Source organism: Falco biarmicus, chromosome 3 (genome assembly GCF_023638135.1).
Source record: "Falco biarmicus isolate bFalBia1 chromosome 3, bFalBia1.pri, whole genome shotgun sequence".
Lineage (NCBI taxonomy): Eukaryota > Metazoa > Chordata > Aves > Falconiformes > Falconidae > Falco > Falco biarmicus.
This window is the reverse complement of record NC_079290.1, coordinates 96,864,845-96,878,884: the sequence shown is the minus strand read 5'-3', so window position 1 is coordinate 96,878,884 and position 14,040 is coordinate 96,864,845. Positions and strand designations below refer to the sequence as shown.

Below are 14,040 nucleotides of genomic sequence, written 5' to 3'. Positions count from 1 at the left end.
CCCTGACCCGGGGCACAGGAGCTCCCTGACACCGGGCTGGCTCTGCGAGGCCGGGTGAGAGCTGTCTGACAATGGCTCCGCACAGCACAGGGGCTGAGCACAGCTGTGCATACATCCCCGGCCTTCTCCAGAGCCAGGAGCTCACGTGTTTGCCTGGTCAGCGCCCCTGCCCCTCGTGTCGCGCACGGTGCACAGCGCTGAAGCACGTGGGGTGGGTAGCATCCTCTACACCAGCTGTACCGGCACCTGATTTTACACAGCCTGAAGATTTCCACCAGCAGAGGTGATACCAGCTGTATGTCCTTTGGGGCCATGTGGGAGAGGAGGATAGAGAACATCTCACCATTACTGATGGGAGATAAAGAGAGAGGAGGACAGAGAATGTCTGACCATCACTGATGGGAGATAAGAGAGAGGAGGACAGAGAATGTCTGAAGAGAGATGTATGAGAGGAGGATGGAGAACGTCTGATCTGACAGGAGATGAGAGAACAGCTGGGTATTGCGAAGGAAAGTAAGAAAGATAAACATGGTTATCTAGTAGTCAAAAGGTGTTTGCATGCTTGGAGTGATATATAGCTATGTAACTGCATGAAAGGTTTCTGCCCTGAGCCTGGTGGTCATGCAGCTGGAATTTGTATCCGGGCTCAGAGATATAAATATGGGCTTCTCTGTACAATAAGGGGTCTCTGGTTGCACCACAGCTGCAGCCCGTGCCTTCATATGTGCCAGAGGGCCACTTTACACCGTGAAAACCAGGCACCAGAACATGGCCCTGTTGCAGTGGAGAATTTGGAGTCATTAGCTTTGTCTCTTTCCCGTGGCAGACTGAACATTTATCTCATTGGAAAAGCATTGAAAGGGACAGAAACTCATCCTTAATTCAGACACAAAGAATGTCTGCAAAGTACCCTGAAGACAGAAAGCGCTCTCCAGGTGCTTGCTATTGCCATCTTTAAGATACAGTAACTGTTGCTAGTGGGACACTTCACCTAAGGACTAGGAAGCAATTAAAATTACTTTATCTCTAGCAGCACATGAGAATGAAAAAGTTGCCACTCTTAGACCCACCATGCGTGTCTGCAGGAACTGAGTTCTACAATGTTTTGAAACCACTGCACCATGATGCTTTTCAAGAGGATGCATCAGAGGGATGGTAAGGATGGACTCCAGCCATCCAGTGTGCAGCTGCTTCTACAGAAGCAAGCATCACACAACAAGTAAAAGGAGAAATTAGTCTGTAGAGAATGCTCTGGAAAAGGTCCTCCCCTTTCCAAGAAAACAGGGATTGAAGGACTCAGCTAACAGTTCTGTGAAGCACAGTTCACACAGGAGTGTTGCTAGCAAAAGGCAGAAGTTTTATCTATCTACATGGGTGATTTACAAAAAGGACCAAGTCTTCTATGAGTTTACTGGGGTACCTGCCATGAAGCAGGTGCATTTAAACACAGCTTTCACCCCACTGTGTCACTGCTTCCACAAAAGGGGACAGAGATTTATACCAAGTATGCCCTCGGAATTACATGCACCTTCTACTTCTCTGCTGCTCAGAGACCTATAGACTGGGGGACTCTTCCCCATACTGCCTGGTAGGGCCCCCAGTGAAATCCAGCCAAGAATACTTGTGTTTCCTATTAAAAGTCAAACTATTTTATAGGTCCCACTATTCACCCTTCCCAGGCTGCAGAGGGCTCCTGCCTAAATGATGACCACCGTTTTCAAGCGATGCACTTACATGGCAGAAAAAAAATTGACAATTTTGATAGATTCGGCCTGGAGACCTGAAAGCTATCTGCATTTGTGGGTCGTTGATTGCTTCTGGACTCTTCCAAACACAAGTATTTTTGATAGCAAGACTTAGGCAGTAAGAAAAGATAAAGTACCCTTGAGGTAGAACAAAATCATGACCCATCCTTACAGTGAAGCACAGCTGGGGGATGAAGGTGATGCACAGAGGGTGGCTGCCAGTACCCGTGTCTGCTTTCGTCTCCATGAACTGCTGTCACATCCCCCATTTGCATCATCCCTCTGGACTGACCGAGCCTGCCCCTGCTCCCTCATTGCAAGCCCCTCCTTGATGAGCTCCTCAAACCGACCCAGCCCCTTCCCTTCCAAGCTCTCACAATTATCTTTTTTCTTGGTCTCCTGCTCTTTTCATTTCATTTCTTCTCTTGCTGCTAGAGTGACTTCTGCCCCAAACTACCTTTGGGCTTTACAAACAACTCCACCGGCTCCTCCGAACAGAGTCAGTGTAGTTCATTTGTCTTGCCTCTTAAGTTCCAAGTTTGTCAGATATTGAACAGATGTTAATGTTACTATCTTTGAAAATCCTGATACTAGTTACAGATCCTGTAAATCAAGAAATGTAAGCAGCTATTGCTCTGTTACTATGGCTGCAAAGATACAAGTTTTTTCACACCAAATTTCAGTACACCAGCGCCAGTGCACTGCTCTGATCTTGGCAAACACCAGGCATGATACCTCCCCTCTTCTACCTTCCCTCCTGTGCTGCCTAGAATAAAAAAAATATTAATGAAGCCCACCTAGCCTGCAGAAGTTGATTTCAGTGGTTTGATTGCTGGATTGCTGCTGTGCCTTATTTCATTTAACATCACAGGGGCTGCATGAGGCTGTCAAGAGGCCAGAGGTCAGGAAACAAGTGTCTCATTAGCAGCACAGTCAGAATAAACAGGAGAAAACGGAGGTGAGGAAGGAGCCTGGTGCAACAGCAATGAACAGATCTGCTCATGAAAACTGTAAGAATTGAGTGGGATACACGGTTCCGCTGTTGATCAGAAAGGTAAGTCTGGCTGTTCCGTGGAGCTGTACAAGCACAGGTGTCTAATCCAGGAATGGGCAAGTCAGGCTTAAAAAGTAACAGCCTTTAACAAGCATTTTCTGTATCTAAAAGCTCTTGTGTGAACACGCTTGACCTTCACTGTCCCATTCATGAAGTTTTGCAATAAGCTTCAGGCATTCAAGGGGATAGAAAGATCTGTTTTTTGTAATTTGTTCTTTGCAATGTATTGCCTTGTTTATACTTCATGTTTTTGCAGTATTGTTAACAGCAGTTTTGCAAATACACCAACAAAGGTTTTACTACAAAGAAAACCTTCCTAAGATTTATGTTGACAAGAAGAAAGCTTTGCTAGAATTTTACTGAGAAAAATAATATCCAAATGAGATTGTCAGTGAAAAATAAAACAGTTTGCTCACACTTACAAAGATAAACTTGACAGCAAACCAATTTTATAACTTAATTCCCTGCCTGATCAAAATGCAACACACTCTGTGTGCTAGAACTATACAACAAGAGCTGAGCAGCTCTTTGTAAGGATATTGTCTGGTGGCTTTTTTTTGTTTGTTTGTGCTGGGTTTTTTGTTTATTTTGATTTGGGTTTCTGAATTTGCTCTAGGCTGGGCTAGGCAAGTCATGGTGGATGAGTAAGAGTTTGGGGGCAGGAGGGATAATCATGCAAAATCAATTGCTGTAGACCTAAAATATTGGCTGGTGGGGATGTAATCTCTTCAGGGAGCCAGAGGAAAGAAAGGCAGCGTTTTCACTGATGGAAGCTGCTGTTTGGAGCCTGCTGGGCAAACTGAGAACTCCGAATGGGAAGTTTCTGCTCCACGTGGCAGTGTCCTGCAGGAGCAAAGAAAAACTGGCTGTACATCTCCCCAGGCAATACACAACACTTAAATGAAGAGCCCACCCAGTAATGTTTACTGTGCTCTGCAGTGTGGCGGTAGCCGGGGGCTCTCAGGACAGTGGCCAGCTAGCTGTGGGGCTGAAGGTCAGGGCTCTCAGGACAGTGGCCAGCTAGCTGTGGGGCTGAAGGTCAGGGCTCTCAGGACAGTGGCCAGCTAGCTGTGGGGCTGAAGGTCAGGGCTCTCAGGACAGTGGCCAGCTAGCTGCGGGGCTGAGGGTCAGGTTCTTGCAGCCCTTTTGTCTGGCACCTTTGAAGCACGGCGCTCTGGTTGTCTGTGCTGTCCCCTTTGAGGAGTCACGTGGTTTCTCTCCTTCATCTCTCATTTTGTTGTGGATGAGCTCTGAGAAAGAGCTGGTTAATGCCATCCAGCTTGTTGCTATGTGAACAGGATGGTGCTGGATATGTGTTTTCTGTGTACCAGGAATTCATCTTTGCCTCTGCCCAGAGGACAAGAAAATTCAAGAGCTTAGTATGGGCTCATCTGTAAGTATAATGGCTGGATATAGTACAGGGCTTGCTGGAAAGTGATGACCTGTGTACTTGCCAGGCTGATTAATTCTGGGTGTTTGCAGATAAAAGAGGCAGAACCCAGCAGCTCTCCAGCGCTTGAATGGTGCTATCTGGTGTGCGTGACCCAAGGGCAGGACTGATGGGCAAACAGGTCACCAGGTGATAACAACAGGGCACACAGCAGTATGGTGAGGCATCCAGAGCATCACCAAAACATCTCTGAGCCCAGCCATGCTCACACAGCTGTTCCTAATGACTTAAGTCACTCTGATGTAAAACAACTTCTGAGCACAGTGGGGCATAACCTCTAGAGCAACTCCTGAATTTATTCTGTAGATGCAAATCTTTTTACTTGGTTGCAACCGGGCTCATACCACCCTAGAGATTGCTCTGAGAGAGGAATAAATCCGAGCTGGGCACACAAGAAGCCAGCTGCCACAAAGAACTACTTGTCACATTCTTCTTTAGTTGCCATAAATGAGCACGACTGAAGCCAGTAGAACTGCGTTGATTTACATCAGCTATATAGTTCGACACGAGGAAGATTCAATGGGAGTAAAAAATCTTACTGTTGCTTAATTTAGCTTGCCTTTCCCAATAATAACGCTGATAGCAAAGCAATATTGATGAAGCATAGGCTACCAGGGGCTCTTTGCACTCCATTGCCAAGTACAGAAATCTGGGGAAGAAAATCTGGTGTTTGCTTCTGACGGTTAACTGTTAGCAGAGGGCAGGAATGAAATACCTCCTTTCCTTATGTCCCTGCACAACGAACAAAAAATATTTGTAAGCCTGGAGGTTCACTTTCTCTGAGGTACCAGCCCAGATATTGCCAGCCAGACTTTAGAGTCTACAGAGGACTATCTTCCTCCTAACAGGATTTATAAAATGGGATTAAATACAGTTTTATCAATGAGTGAATAAACTAGAGGGCGTATTAAATAGAAAATACCTACTCAAAGAGCAAATGTAAGAGTTTTGCACCATTAAAATTCCTGTACTAGACTCCACTAAGATGTTGGCTAATTTGTAGGATACATTATCTCTTCCTTTAATCTCTCCTTCCTGTGTGACAAGTCTCTGGGTATCAGTCATGATAATACACCTTATAACTCCTTTTCCTGAGAAATTAAAGGTGATAAAACTGTGAGGAGTGTCTGCCACGATTCAGTTACCATGTAATGACTGCTGTCCACTTCCCTGGAGGTGGTGGTTCTTCTGCAGCTACGAAGGAGCCTGTGGTGATGACTAGAGCAGACCGAAGTGGGCAGAGACCCCTGTCCATCCCTGGGAAAAGGGGTGAAGCATCTCTGAGACAGAGTTTAGATGAGAACTAGCTAGATCATTTTGGTAGGAAGTGCTTGCTATTGCTGAAAATTTTAAAGATGAAAGTACCAGTCGAAAATCTAAGTATTTTTAGATGGTGCTCTACTGGGAAGGTACTTCTGCTGCCTCAGCATCCCAGTTTGTTCCCTGAACTGGACCACCTGGTCCAGGATAGCTACAACAGTCCCATGCCCTGGAGGAGAGAGGCAACGCTTTTGCTCTGCAGTTATTCTTAGTGCACTGCAAGAAATACAGAGCAGTCTGGCACATGAACTAACCAAATAACAGTTCCCGTAACACATCTGCAGTCATGTATCCAGCTGGGCTCTGCAGGAAAAAGCAGATTTTCAACTAAAATTGTTAAGATTTTAATTTAGGCTCTAAGCAGTCTTTTACTACCCCTCAAAATCATGCTTATTCCAGACTTGGGTTTGTGTTGAGAAACAGCTTCAATATAAACTTTAAAGCTCCGCCTAGTCTAGATTGTGGTGAGGGTTTTTAGGAAAACTAATCAGCAAATTTTCTGCTTGCTCAAGCATCTGTGGATAGTGAAAAATATAACCAAGATGGCCCTTTGTTTAAAACTCTAAACCTGACCAATCTGTTTCCTTGTTCTTTAGCCCATGTGAATCCATTCTTGATTCACAGGTCAAATAATGCAGTCTTTTCTGTTTCAGCTGACTGAGGGATTGATTTATTACACTTTTGATTTACTCTTGGGAAAGTTACAAGGTCCCCAAGAAAGAACAGGCTGCCCAGATTAGGTCTCCTGGGGAAAGAGAGCCATATTATAAAAAATGTAGATTTCAACAATTCATTATGTCTGCATAAAGTTAAAACCTTGCCTATCATATACAGAACATACCTCTTTAAAATACCCAAATAAAGTCGAATAATCTTGGGCCACGAACTCTGTATTTTGTTGAAAGAAATAAAGGAACAACTAGGTAGTCTTATGACTCTGAGTACAAACAGGGTGAATCATGACATACCCAAATCATCGATCTTCCGTTAGACCACAGTATCACAATGCAGACACCTGCATTTTCCCAGTTACTTAATTTCTTATTCTTTTCTCAAGGTAAAGCCAAGTAGTGATAGACACACGAATTCAGATTTCGCGCCCCCCCTCTTCACTAATAATAACTGCAAAATGCCTACTGATGTGGAACATTGCAAGGCCATGCAAGCTCATGTCTCATACCTCAAGCTCTAAAATGGAGCCTCCTCTGTTTCTCTACCGTACCGTTTCATTAATATCAAACCTTTTAGCCAAATGCTGGCTGTTCACATAAAATACTACCATGCAAGTTTAAATGATTTGAAAGAAGGGCATGGAGGAATTAAGTTTTGCAGCATTAATTCTCAGATCTCTTATCCCTAATCCCAAGACCAAAATATCCAACAACTGCAGTAGGAAACAAAGAACAATCCTTTTTAGAGAAAGGGAATTTACTGTGAATGTAATTCAAGAATATATTTTCAGAACAATAAAAACGGGATATTTCTGAGTACTAGAAATCTAGAGCAAAAAATGTACTAAATGCTGGTTGAAAAGCTAAAGCATGCCAGAAAAAACAGATGGCTGTTAAGACCCATTGTAATAAAGAAAAAAAATGTTCTAAAATGTTAGCTATTGTCCTTCTGTTGTCTGTACAGCATTGTGAGAAGCCACTTGCTTCTCCAAAGGTAGTAATATTGAACTAAAAGCTGATTTCACAAAGCTAAAGAGATCATAATTCACAGTTCAAGGTCAATCCATGAATGACTTGAATAAAACGGCACCACAACAATCAATCTGAGTTGAACAGGTATGCTTGCTTTCTATATGCATTATTGTGTGCGGTTTGTTTTAAAATGTCTTTTCTCTATAGTAACGTGGTTTTTTGTCTGTGAACAAACACACTTCCAGCAACGAGTCTTTAAAGATGCATTTTTGAAGGAAAGACCTAGATGCCTAACCTTAGAAACAGTATTTGCCCTACTTCTTATAGTAAGTTACTTTTTTCTGGTTAAATACAATATTCTTTTCCTCCAAACACTAGTCTTTGGAGGCTTCTCCTACCATCTTCTGCACTTACTCCGTTTTGAGGTGTGACCTTGCATTTGGAAGATCTGTGGGGGACCAGATCACCATCAATATATTTGCAAAGGTGTCCCCAGCCTTCTGCTGCCGAAGGGCTTCCTGGGCTCTCCTATGGACCATGCTGCCAAACGACAGACCTGAGGCAGGGGCTTGGACCTCCTCAGCGCTCTGTCACCCAACCAAGCCAGCAGTGACTGGTGTTGCGACACCACCCCCGGTGCTTTTAGCAACTTGGATTAAACCAGTCTGCGGTATCCCTCTAGCCTCCAGCACAAGGCTGTTTCTTACCATACATTACACTCTTAAGAGCAGAGTCATCTCCAAGCAAGAGCCAGAAGAGCGGAGCCCCCTTCCCTCTTGGCATGTCCCCCCAACCCTGGCTCCTGGCGTTCAGGGAAGCTCACATGGTTGAGCATGCTTTGATATAGGAATAGAGCAGGAGAAATATTCCTGTGCATGCATGGTGGCCTCGGGGTGGAGAGAAGCAGCAACATTTTAGGTGGGAAGAAGGTCTGTGGGGCCAGGGAAGAAACCACGGAAGGAGGTTGAGGGATGGCAAGAGCACAGCCGCACTCCCCAAACATCCTACAACCCTCTAAAACCCCACTGATTTTTCCCAGTGCCCCTTTCCTCTAAGGATCCTCTTCTGAGAAATCTGCTGCCACAAACTTAAATTTTACCCATGCCAAGAAGCAGCTGCCGGTTTGGAGGAAGGATCAAGGGCAGAAGCGTGTAACAGAGGAATCCTCTTCCCTGTATTTAGCTAGCGTGAAGATCTGGCCTCCTGGTTGGCCTCTGTGGACCACAGTGACTATACAGTGATTCTATATGGACCACAGTGCCTGTATGTGCATAGCCTGTGCATTAGCAGGTAGTTTACACTTCCAGCACTGCTAGCATGCAATGTGTCTCTTTCAAAAAGCAACAGCACCCTACCTTCTTATTCACATAGGCACTATGTCATCCTAAAATATCAACCCAGGGACGTTTAAAACACGTACACAAACAAACCAGGTTTGGTTGGCAGTCCAAATAATCTGTGACCGTCGTGGCAAATTTCAATCCAAAATGCAAAAAGCTCTTGGTTTTTAACAGAGACAACTTGTGCAGGAGCTTCACCAGCTTGCTGACTCAAAGAGCAGAGAAAGAGGAATTACATATATCCCCTGACTGTGTTAGTTTGTTATAGACCATTTTACCAGTGCCAGCACGAAGAAAGGCAAACAAACGATTCTGCAGAAATCAAATTCAACTCCAAACAGGCACTTTGCATTGGTAATGTCAAAAAAGGAGCAGCTTACCCACTTTCTGAGAAATGAATCAAAAGCTAAAACACACAGTGACTTGGAACAGCCACAGTATAGGAATTCCAAATAAACGCTTTTATAACATAAGTTGGCAGCGTTAGCAATTCAAAACCATGATAATTCAGTTTCTAGGAGAAAAGATGCATAGGAAATAGCATGGTGCCCACACTGTGTCTTGTTACCGAAGTGGAAAATTCCTGGAAGTGGACAAATTTGAGAGCTTTAAGAGTGATTAACTATTTTGTGCCAGAGGGATTTCAGACCCCCAGACTGCATGAAAGGCAGGTGATAAATAGCAGTGACTTACTGCAAATGGCTGTGGTCTAAAAGGTTCAGTTGGAGATTAAGAATTAAGGTGGGGTGGAACATTTGTGACAGACAGTAAAATTACCAAAAAATTGAGTTCCAACAGGTTAGAACCTATCCATGAGGTGAGGTCAAACTTACTGAGTAGTTTCAGCTGAGAAAACCATTCACTGGACGTACTTTCCTTCAAAATAAAATAATTTTTTTAAGCGTTAAAAAATACATCGGACAGAATACTTGATTCTGACCCGAAATGCTAGTTTTCAGTATGCAATAAATACTAAAAAAAAAACCCCACCAAAAAACCCTCAATTTGCTATTTTTATTCAGTTTTCCCTACTCCACTTGTTAATTATTTTGTTCCATTTGAGTACCAAATGCAAAAAATCCCTCATTCAGCCAACTCCAGCAGACACAACCCTTCTTGCAGGAACTGCGACGGTAATTACAAGCACAAATCTGCCCAAGCAGGTTACAAGGAGAGCTCTCCCCAGTAGCTGCGGTGCCAGCTGCAGTGCAGATGTCTGGGTCATTCCTGGCCATTTAATGGTCACATCTGGATCTGTGATACCTGCTGGTCAGACTGGGTCCTTGCCTACCTTTTACAGCATTGATTCTTTTGTATTTGCATCACTGTTTGCAAATTAATTTCTTATCTTTCTAGATAATTTGTTTCATCACCCTACCTTACCCACCATACCTCCTTCAAGAACACAGCCTTTACCCTTCTAGCTGGTGTGTATTTAACACCTTCACTGCCAGAACTTACTTCTGCCTCTATGCATTAGCAAAGTCCAGAAATATTTTTCTAAAATTGTAGCACCTCATGGAACATCAATGAAAACATGCTGCACCAGAGACAGAAAATACCAAGAATGCCTTGTTTAAAAAAAAAAAAAAAAAAAAAAAAAAAGAGAGAGGAAACTATTCACCTGGTTAAAATTAAATAAACCTTAGGAAACTGCAGTTATTTTGACAAGATATTAGATGTTATTTGCTCACAGTTATATCATCAACTTTAGGTTTAGAACTAGTGGCCTAAAAGCATGACAAGATCTTTTTTACTCAGAGGAATTCTTGTCCCATCTGCATTTTCTTCTATCAAAGTTATTGAGATGCACATAATTAGCCAGAGGCTAAATTTGGACCATAAAGCCATAATCTTTAGGGTTTTTTTTTGGTTGCTTCGTAAGTATTTCCACAGCAAAACAAATAGAACGTTACAAAGAGGCTTATTACATCAAATAAGGAATTAGCAGCAGGAATCAATAATCTCCAAAGTAAAAAAGATCCTATTTCCAGGCAAATACTCTTCAAAATAAACAAAAAAACCCCAACCCTCTGCAACAAAACACTTCCAGAGGGACGCTGAAACCCTGTGTGCTATACTGAACAGGCTGCAGGCTTTCTTTTTGTCCTCTGTACAGTGTGACATCAGCTTTTTGACATTTTATGCCTGAAGTTTCAAGGGCTCAGTTCAACCCCTCCTGAAGTACCTCCACTTTCAGCCTCCTGACTAACATCAGGTAACTGTTCTCTTGCCTGCACATTCCCCAGCTCCCCCTGACACTTTATCAATGTAAAAACCTGCTTCATTATTACAATCTAGCTGCTGGGGGGAGACCAGTATTATTTTCATTACTTTTTTCCTTAATTCGAGCTGATGTTGAACTACAGAGGGGGAGGGAGTGCTCAATGACTTCTTCCATCTTCCTTAAATAAAATGGGAGAGAAGCCTGTTCCTGGCCCAGCTGACCTGAAGAGTCATTTCTTCTTGACATTTCAGACACTTCACTTCTTAAACCCCATTGGGACAGGGTTGTAGATGTCTTCCTTGTGATATTTCAAATGACGATGCCATTAAAATGCACATTTTTGCAATTGTTTGTTCTTTAAAGACAGACTGCTTCAAATTGGTGATTGATTTTTGAGCTCCTTACCAGTCTGAATAGTTTTACGCAGCTAGCATTCAGGCAGAGAGGCTGGAGAGAGTTAATATTTAAAATATTTTGTAAGCAAAATGAGGAAAGTAGATTTGTTCATGGCTGCTGACATGCCATAGGAGAAGCCTGGATTTCCCTGCAGGGCACACTCAGATGCCAGGACTGAAATACCTCTGTCCTGGGCTTTCAGTGTCCTGGTTTTGTGGCATCCACTTGTTTTCTGCACATCCAGCTGCAGTGAAGGCGAGGGGAGGGGGCTTGAGAGAGGGAGCCAAGGGAATCAGCACAGTCACCCTGACAAAAATCCCTGCTGAACACGTACCGATGATGCACAAAGCATTCGTAAAACTGAAAACTGCACCTACTGCTAGGAGAGCCTGCAGATGGGTACGTGGAACGTGCTGCCTAGGATGGCCTAGGCAAACAGATACAGTGCCTGCTTCCTAGTTCTGCTCGCCTTCAGTATTGGTTTAAAATCTGCAATTTTTCACGCATCAGCAGCGAGCTGAAGTAAAAGAACACACTCTTTCAGCCCTTCCTTCCAACCCCCACTGGCCACAGCCACGTGGACTTGCCTTTTGCTTTACAAGCATACTGAATTTACATCTGTACCTCATAGTTTATTGGGTGTTAAGCCCACCCTCGTGACTGGAGATTACCTAGCGCTAATAACAATTCTGTTACTGCTTGACTGCAGCGGTGCTCTGCTGAGCCCAGCTAATGAACATCAGCTGCCAAGGAAGAGGAGGGGAAAAAATGTCTCGCAACTATTACACTCTGTCAGCTTTTCAAACTCCGATGAGCAGTGTTTTTGGCAAAACGTGCATCAAATACATACTTCCACCCTGTTTTCTTACTAGAGCCATTAGAACATTGCTGTACTCTGCACTTCTGGAGATCATTGCTGTTGTAGATACCAGGCAGCACCACTGCAGGCTGGCTGGGACATTTTTGAGAGCAGCAAGCTCCCAATTCCCCAAATTGAGAAAGAACAATAAACTGCTCTTTGTTGTCTCTGGATCCACCCAGAGACAGAAAGTTTTGAAGGCAGATCTTAAGGTTCTGCTTCAGATAGCTGGAAAAGGAGAAAAGAGCTATACAAGGATGCAAGGAATTTGAAACACTCTTGGAAGAGAAACTGGGACTCTGGGGGTTATTTTTCGCTATGGCAGAGGTGGATGGAGGGGATGGGGGGGTGCAGCACTGAGAGAAATGCTTGCTGAGGGAAGCTGGGTGTCTGGAGTTGATTTCCATGTGAATACAGCGTGCCTGTGAGATGTTCTTGCTTAGAAACTGAACCCTGGTAATTTTTTCCATGGAGCAGAACATGAGGAGTTTGGTCTCAAGGGCTAACCCCATACTCTCTTGGAACTGAAGTGAGCTAGAGACTTCTACAGGCTACATGTCATAGACAGGCATTTGTCAGAGCTTGTGACCTGGCTAAATTGTTTGTGCCGACACAGCCATTGTGCAATAACCCAAAGCAGGAGAGATTTATCGAGCATTGCATCAGAACAGCCTTGTAAGACACACTCACAGTAACCTTAGACTGGGGGGAGCGAAGGGAGTCAGGACTGGGAAAGTCTGAGACAGAACTTGGCCACTCTGCAGGGCCACAGGCACCCAAAAGATCAGCCAACGCTGCATTTCCAAAGGTGAAGACCTTGCTAATACACAAAGATGTCACCAGCTCTTCTGATGCCTTGTGCTATCGCAGAAGGGTTGAGGTTGGCAGGGACCTCTGGAGGTCATCTGGTCCACCCCCCCTCTCCTCAAGCAGGGCCACCAAAAGCCAGGACTGTGTCCAAGTGGCTTTTGAACAGTTCCAAGGAGGAAGACTCCACAACCTCCCTGGGCAACCTGTGCCAGTGCTTGGTCACCCACAGTGAAAATAAATATTTCCTGGTGTTCAGACAGCACCTCTTGTGTTTCAGTGTGTGCCCACCACCTCTGGTCCTGTCACCAGGCTCCACGGAGAAGAGCCTGGCTCCATCCCCTCCCTTCAGGCATGTATACACATTGAGAAGATCCCCCCTGAGCCTTTTCTTCTTCAGGCTGAACAGTCCCAGCTTTGCCAGCCTTTCCTCATAGGAGAGATGCTCCAGTCCCTTAAACATCTTTGTGGCCCTTCATTGGACTCTCTCCCATATGCCCTTACCTCTCCTGTACGGAGGAGCTCAAAACTGGACACAGCACTGCAGGTGTGGCCTTACCAGTGCTGAGCAGAGGGGGAGGATCACCTGCCTTCACCTACTGGCAGTACTTTTTCTAATAACACAGCCCAGGATACCATTAGCCCTCTTTCTCCTGCCAAGGCATGTTGCTGGCTCATGTCCAGCTTGGTGTTCATCAGGACACCCAGATCCTTTCTGCCAATCTGCTCTCCAGCTGGGCAGCTCCCAGCATATACTGGTGCATGGAGTTGTTCTTCCCCAGGTGCAGAACTTGGCACTTGCCTTAGTTGAAATCCGCGATTCCCACCCGTCCATTTCTCCAGCTTGTCAAGGTCCCTCTACATGGCAGCACGACCCTCTAGTGCAACAATTCCGGGTCATCAGCAAGTTTGCTGAGGGTACACCTTGTCCATTAATGAATGATGTTAAAGAGGACTGGTCCCAGTATTGGCCCTCAGGGGTATACTGCTAATTAGTGGTCTAGACTTTATGCCATTGATCACCAGCTTCTGGGCCCAGCCATTCAGACAATCTTCAATCCATCTGCCCATCCAGCCCATACTTCAACAACTTCACTGGGAGCATCTTAGGGGAGACAACACTGAAAGCCTTACTGAAGTCTACATACATACCATCTACTGCTCCTCCCTTGTCTACCAGGCCATTGTGCAGGTTCATC

The 14,040-nt window shown here is 44.6% G+C and overlaps 1 protein-coding gene across 2 annotated transcripts in view; it reads right to left on the bottom strand.

Annotated features, from left to right (window-relative positions):
- PHACTR1 (phosphatase and actin regulator 1) overlaps positions 1-14,040 on the bottom strand; it is a 301,039-nt gene that overhangs the window by 23,038 nt on the left and 263,961 nt on the right. The window lies entirely within an intron of this gene.